Raw genomic sequence first — 7,713 nt, forward strand, 5'->3', positions numbered from 1 at the left:
TCATGTCCTTATATAACATTAACAAACCAATGATTAAGCATTACCTCCATAATGTCGCTTTAAAAGTAATGTTGTTTCATACTGTTGCCATTTAAAACCACGTTGACACTTTCATGAAATGTACAAAAAAATAATGAATTTATTCAAAGTGGCCATTAGAAAAGCAAATGACTGCAGGTGTCCTTCCACACAGTCCTCTCTCCTCTCTCCATCATCTGGACGGAGGTTTTAGTGGCGTCAGGTGCTTTTGGTTTCCGTGTGTGACATGCTGCAGTGACACTGCCTGCGGGCAGCATTGATTCCCTCCTCAGCAGCGTTTACAGTAAATTGAGCTGCGAGCCGGAGGCCAAATGGCTTCGCTGTGGCCCTTTGATGAGGACAGCGGCTCCATTTCCAGACGCCATCGTCTGACTCCTCGTCGGATTGGCACAGATGCTCTCCCACCGGCCCTGCCCAATGACTCCTGAAATATCCCACATTACTGCAGGCGCAGGAGTCCTGGACAACTCCATTTACTGGGCGCTGACAATTAGGCAAGTTCATGACAGACCACAAAAGTGGATGGAAGAAGAAAGTGCACAGTCACACACAGACCATGTCTCTACTCTGTAGATAATACAAATCTAAAATCTGACACACCTTATTATGCTCTGCGATGGCAACTAGGATCAATAGTTAGTGGGATAATATTTGCAATGGATTTATATAAATGAATGGTCTTAAAGCCAATACATCGAGTAAAAACAACCTAGGCTTTATTTGGGGGCAGCCGTGGCGTACTGGTTAGCGCTTCGGACTTGTAACCGGAGGGTTGCCGGTTCGAACCCTGACCAATAGGCATGGGCTGAAGTGCCCTTGAGCAAGGCACCTAACCACTCACTGCTCCCCGAGCGCCGCTGTTGTTGCAGGCAGCTCACTGCGCCGGGATTAGTGAATTCACGAATTGGGATAAATGCACAGACCAAATTTCCCTCACGGGATCAAAAGAATATATATACTTATACTTATTTATCTCGCTTGAGAGCAAAATTATGTTAATTGGTGGAGTTTTGAGCAAGACCGATGTTTGCATTAGCAATGAAATAGTAATACACTTGAAAAGAGTACAGGTGGGTTTTGAGCCTGGATTTAAAAAGCAGTGATGGAGGGGGCAGTTGGCAGCTGATGGAGCAGTGTGGAGCAGTGACTGCAAACGCTCTGTCACCTTTTTGCCTTCGCTGAGATCCAGGGTATGTGGAGAAGGTCCTTTGTTGCCAGATCTTAAGAGACCAGGTTGAATGGGGGTGTATGAGGTCAGAGATGTAGATTGGGGCCCAGACCCATTTCGTGCTTTTAAAAAACATTAGCAGAATCTTAAATTGGATCCTGAAATGGACCTGGGTGGTCTCCAATGGAAGTCTGTGGGGCAAGCAAGCACTTCAAAAAACAAACACTATTTTTATACCATTGACAATGCTCAAAAAATAATTATACTAGTAGTGTGGTGAATGTCCCTACAGACAAACTGAAGTATTGGATATTTTGAAAGTGTACAGAAAGACAAGACCTGTTTCTGGAGGAAGGGAATCTTCTGACTTCGTGTAGCATTAGTGTCAAATCAGTGGGCGCGTTCAACTTCTTTCAGCGTTGTGTAGATCTGACTGAACATGAGGTATGATTGTATTGTAAGATTCAGCCAGATCTACGCAGCACTGCAAGATCGAACATGCCACAGACTTAAAAAATACTATGCAAACGCTTACAAACGCTAATACAAACAATGGTCTTGCTCAAAACTCCACCAATTAACGTAATTTTGCTCCCAAAGTTTGAACTTGGTATCTACCGTAAATAGAGTCTAGGTAGTTTTTTTACGCTGGAGTATTCCTTCAAAGGACATAGCACAGGTGTAAAATATAGGGCTGTCAAAATAACTGATTAATTTCGATTAATTAATTTGAGAAAAAATAACTGATTAAAAAAAATAGTGCAGATTAATCAATTCCGTATGACCTTTGACCCAGAGCCGTTTCTAGTCAGTAAAAATTAGACTGTAAAATGAAGGAGAGAGAAGAAAACGTGCTGCCTGGATCATTGATTGAAACATTTACTTTTAAAAAACGGTCTGATGGTGTTGATAAAAATAAAGTGTTGAAAATAAAGTCCTTTGCAATGTCTGCAAGTGTTGACATTGAGGGGAGTGTTAATTTATTTTCATTGTGTCCCCTAGGTTATATCTGTGGCCTGAAATGCGTTTTTGAACTTTAATGTCACTAATTCATTCAATGACTCATTTGAATTTAATATTTAAAATACTTTCACAGCAAAAAAAAATATATGCGATTAATTTAGATTAATTAATCACAGAGTATGTAATTAATTAGATTAACTTTTTTAATCGATTGACAGCCCTAGTAAAATAAGAAGTGTGGCTACAACACTAAGTTGGTCTTTGAGAATATTTCTACAACACAGTCAGGCCCCAAAGTGACTTTTGGGAGAGGATCACACACAGTATGGTGACAGTGATTAGAGCAGGCAGTGACTCCTCAGAAATCTGGAAATAGCCCCAAACAAACCAGAACAAGCACAGGGCTGGAGAAATAAAAAGGCTCCACAACGTCACCAAACTGTGAGGGGACTCATTATAGCCCATCATTCCTGACACGTCGGTTTACAGACAGCCCTTTGGCTTCCTTTGGGACCATGCCTTCATTTTCCTGCTGTTCGTGTTATAAAAAAAAAAAATACAGTGGCCTCAAGCCCACAAAGACGTGTCCTCATAAATACACACACACACGCACACACACGCACTCACACACAGTCACAGCTTGTTGGTAGGACTAAGTGGACAGCTTTAGTCGACAAGATTAATCACAGGGAAAAAGGGGAAACAAAACACCACAATGATAAATCACTTAAATTCCACTTGAATTAGGAGCCCTTTTGCTTGTCTCATCGAGACAGGGGCCATGGCACCATCTCCATTATGAAGGGGGATGCCATTGGGATAGAGGCCAAGGGAAAAACAGGAGGAAGAGAAAAACAGGAGGAAGAGAAAAACATCTCCGTACCTTTCTCTCCCATCTCCTGGCTGAGCACCTGACCAGCCCTCTCTCATGTTGTTTTCCCTTCGTGCGGCTGAGACGGGTGTCGAGGACTGGACGTGACCCAGATCCACACAACGCACGCATTTATTTCACACCCACTGCCGTAATTACCCAGACACACAACAGTAACCAGGAACCTGGTTATGGTTCAGGTGTCACATGAAGCCAGCCGAAAAGAAAGGAAAAAAGAGAGAGCCGTGTGCTTGAGAGAGACAAAGAGAGGGAGGGAGGGAGAGAGACAGGTGAAATAGAAGAGAGAGAGAGAGAAAAGTGAAATAGAAGAAAACAGTGTGTGTGAGAGAGAGAGCAGAGAGAGAGAGAGAGAGAGAGAGAGAGAGAGAGAGAGAGAGAGAGAGAGAGAGAGAGAAATGGAGAGAGCAGAGAGAGGCTGAGAGTGGATTGAGCATAAGTGTAAGGCATTGAGAGGGAGAAAGTGCAGAGCATTCTCCACTAGCAACAAAAATGATGGGGGGTGTGTGTGTGTGTGTGTGTGTGAAAGTTCCTCATCTTTTTAAAAAGGCCTGTGAGGGAAGGGGGAGCAGTACTTGAAAGTACAAAGTGTATTTCTTTCCTGAAGGTCTGTCTCTACCTCCTGCTCACTTCTTCCCTTTTCTCTCTTCTCCTCTCAGTGCAGAAAGTGGTGCTCTGAGGCAGGGGAGACACTCTTGAGGTACCCAGTGGAGCGCAGGAGGAGGAAGCTTACTTTACGCACCAAATGATGACCTTCCTTTTTTATTCAAGTGCCCTTCCCGCTGCACACCCCTGAACTTCAAAACAGGAAGGTTGTTATCAGCATACATCTTTCCAACTAGAAATACATTTTGACATTTTCGGGGGGGGGGTGGAAATGTAACGGAATATCACTAGTTATGCAGTAGTTTGAAGAATGCGAACAAATCAGAATCCACACTTTGAAAAACAGTGCATTCATAATTCACAGCTTCCACTGAGGCAAGTTTGGAAATAGAGGTAATCAAGAGGAATACCTGTCAACAAACCCATGGGTAAGGAACACGCCTCGGAGAGACGAAGAAACTTTTAATGAGCATTTAGGGATAGCCAGACTGCTGCTATACTCGTACTTATTTAGACACCGCGTCAAAATGTCAAACTCCCATCAGTTGTGCACCAAATTCCATCAATTGCACAGACATGGCATATCACTCGATGAGGATGCATGAATCGAGAGAGATATGAATATTGATGAATGATATCTTGGGAAATGGGAAACAAAACGAGAGTAATGATTTGAGAGCTTAAGTGCATCCTGGATGGCATGGCCTTGGGTCTAACACATTTGCTCTGAGACATGCGGTGGCTCTTTCACGCTGTATTTCTGTGGGTCTTGCTGGTCATGTCCAGACACTGCAGGCAAGCAACAGCTGCTGCAGATGCCATCAGACAAGGCAACCAAATCCCAGCTGATGGCCACTGCTATCGCTATCATCATCATCATCCGTGGTAAGCAAGCCATGCAAAACAGGAGAAGTATCTCTGTGACATTACTGACCCTTACACGGATGCGTCTGTGTTGAAGACCAGTTGGGGTGTGACAGACATGTGACAGACAATATACCCGTGATATTCACAGCTGAATTGCCATACTACATAGCTCTTTTGTGTAACAGTTGAGAGATGAGTTGGACAGTAGTCTTTCTTCCATTCCGATGGTAAAGTGCCAATGCCAGTACTTGAGCTCAGCAAATCCGGAATGACCTGGAATTCCATCTGCCAGAAGACTATAGGTAAATACAGCATAAATAGATTATAATGTTGATGTTGAATGTCAGTATCTAATTTTGCGCTGTTTAGTCTATTCATGTTAAAGGTAAACTATGCAGTATTGGCAATTTCCTTACTGTTTTTTTTTTCAGTTTTTGCTTATTTTTCGCTTGCTCTGTCATGACGAATATTTGAGAAACTTCATCGCTACCTTTTTCTAGCCGGTGCCTGGCGTGTATGTGTATTTGAATGCAGTAAAGCAATTCGTTACACTCGTTATACTTCCTGACACTGAGGCCGTCGGCCCGCCGGCCCACAGTTGCAAGGGTGGTTTTTCCGCTCACAGGCGCTAGGGGGAAGCGAGACGGCCACCATTCAACCCGAAAAAAGTCATATAACCATTCCAATGACTCTGAAGCTGGTAAATGAAGGTAAATTAAGCTAAACAACTTGCATATTAAACTAAAAAACCTGCATAGTGTGGCTTTAAGTCTTTTGACAGACAAGGTAGCAATGCTTACAGTGTGCTCAATATGTATTGTCACCCCTGGTAAAGATGAGGTATACTTTAGATTCACAATGAAAACAAAGAGGAAAAACTCAACCTTGAAGGGAAGCAAATTTGTTCTGACAGGGAAACAACACTCATAAAGAAATGTATATTTTTAACAATCACATTATCCAGGTCCCTTGGTCTCCTCTTGTGCATGAAGTCTATGAAGTTCAGGTCAGGGAACTGAAAACCTGCTGAACAATCCAATCATTGTCCACTTTCAGTGTTGAAGCGGTGAAGGAGAGGAAAAAAAGTGTATAAAACATTTGGCATGACCGTGTGTTGTGAGTCTGGTATCAAAATCCACACACACAAACACTCGCTCGCACACACACACACACGCACACGCACACACACACACACACACACACACACGGCAGAGTAAAAAGAAGGCGAACAAGAGTCCCGTCCCTCCTGTGTTGCTCAGATTAAATTCCCAGGGCCATTGGACCCTTTACTGTATTCACACATAATGGGTTCTTTTCAGTATTCTTCTATGTTTGTGAAACCCACTTGTCTGTAGGCACAAGGCTCAATATTCTTTTCACCTGCCCATAAAACCCAATTCAAGGCAAATTACTATGAGCACTTTACATTTGTAGTTACATGACAAGGCCTTTTCCTGGCATGCCTTTTAAATAATCTGTTAGCATGAAGGCCACTTCTAATGTTTTTTAGACTTGATGATCCCCAAGATGCTACTTTTTATCTCACACAGTGATCGTTAGGGAGTTTTTGTGCTGCCTTTTCACGGCAGGGGCAAGATCCTTTCCAGGCAGGTATGTAACAGTTCCAGTTGAATAACACTTCTGATAAATTACACTTACTTCTTCATTATTATTTTAACGGTAAATATTTTCTCGAAAGTGTTTTTTAATTAGCCTGGCCCTGTTCATTTTCATTTCACTGAGATACTAGTCTGGCATCTGACAATACACTAACGTTTCCAGGGTGCCAGGCCAATCAGCGACGAGAGGGGATGACGCTTATTTTGAAATCTCAAGTGGCTGTGGTAAATGGCACATAAGAAAGAATGCCTGCAAACATCAACCAATTGCAGTCGAAGGAATATGTATATTTATATATTGCAAAGGTAGGCCTAAATACATAGATACACAGAATGAAACTGAAATATGTTGTTGGTCTTTGGACACTTGAGGGTTGAAAAACCCATTAATGTCACTGATGGGTTTGCCTCATGTTCTAAGCTCATTCTATGTTAATAAGATGGCCACCTGGATAATAATGGAAGGACTCAAGCTCGTCTCTTCTTCTGGAATATTTATCTCTACATGGCCAGCCCTCACGGCCACTGGAAAGTTATGAACGAGGAGCTGAATTATGCATCTTTTCAACGTCAAGGCTACCGTATAGTAGGTTAGCTGCGGCTTGGAAAAAACGTGTGGCGTGGCGGTAAGAATCCGCATCAAAGAAGCTGCCGTGTTAGAGCTAAACCCTGATGTTGACGAGCGCTGTCAAAAAATACATTGTGCACACTTTCTGACAACTCTGTGTGTTTTTGAGTCCATGAATTATTACCAAAGCAGAATCTGTCTACCAATTTGCATGAGGCGGGGGAAAAAACGACCGCAGAAATGCCAATTGTGCCAAATGCCAATTCTCTCTCGGAGAAGATGGTGGGGGAGAAAAAGACAGAAAAACTCATCCCGCTTGTTGGCCATACTAACGCTAGCTCCTTTCCAAAAAAGCCTCAGAATAAAAAAAAAAGCCAAGACTTGGATCAACTTACAAGACAGAAGCCTCTCAAGATTTCTTCCTGCTCCCCTGATCAGAGGGAATAAGCCAGGGGCCTCCGACTCTCCCTCCCTCTCTCTACGATCCCTGCGTTGAATAAACTGCTGATAAAAGCAATAATTTCAGGGCAGCGTGTTATTTAAAGGAGCTGTTTAATGTTTAATGGGATTAGGGCAGAGTCAGTAACCTACTTTGGGATCTAACATGCGGCTCATCTGTCTGTTCTTTCACACACAAGGAGGGGGGAAGGGATCGGAGTGAGAAGAGGAGGACCAAAACAAAAAACCTCCAACAAAGAAAACAAAAGCCATATTTATCCATTTCTCAAGAAATCGCCAAGTGGCACATACTGTATGGGAGGGTTTCAATTATCTTGCGCGTGGCAGTGTTTTTTAGACAGCTTTTTGCTGTCAAGAACACTGTAGGTTTATGGCAATGATACAGACACAGATTCAGTATAGTGCAGCGCATGTAAGAAGGCTTGATTTACTATGCATTATGCAAATCTGCCTTTGTGTGGGGAAAATGCTGTAACCATGCAGATGGCAACCATGCCAGCCTCGTCCTATTTTTAGAAATGGAAAAGGATTGATT

The sequence above is a fragment of the Alosa sapidissima genome, chromosome 17, assembly GCF_018492685.1.
Source record: "Alosa sapidissima isolate fAloSap1 chromosome 17, fAloSap1.pri, whole genome shotgun sequence".
NCBI classification, from domain to species: Eukaryota; Metazoa; Chordata; class Actinopteri; order Clupeiformes; family Clupeidae; genus Alosa; species Alosa sapidissima.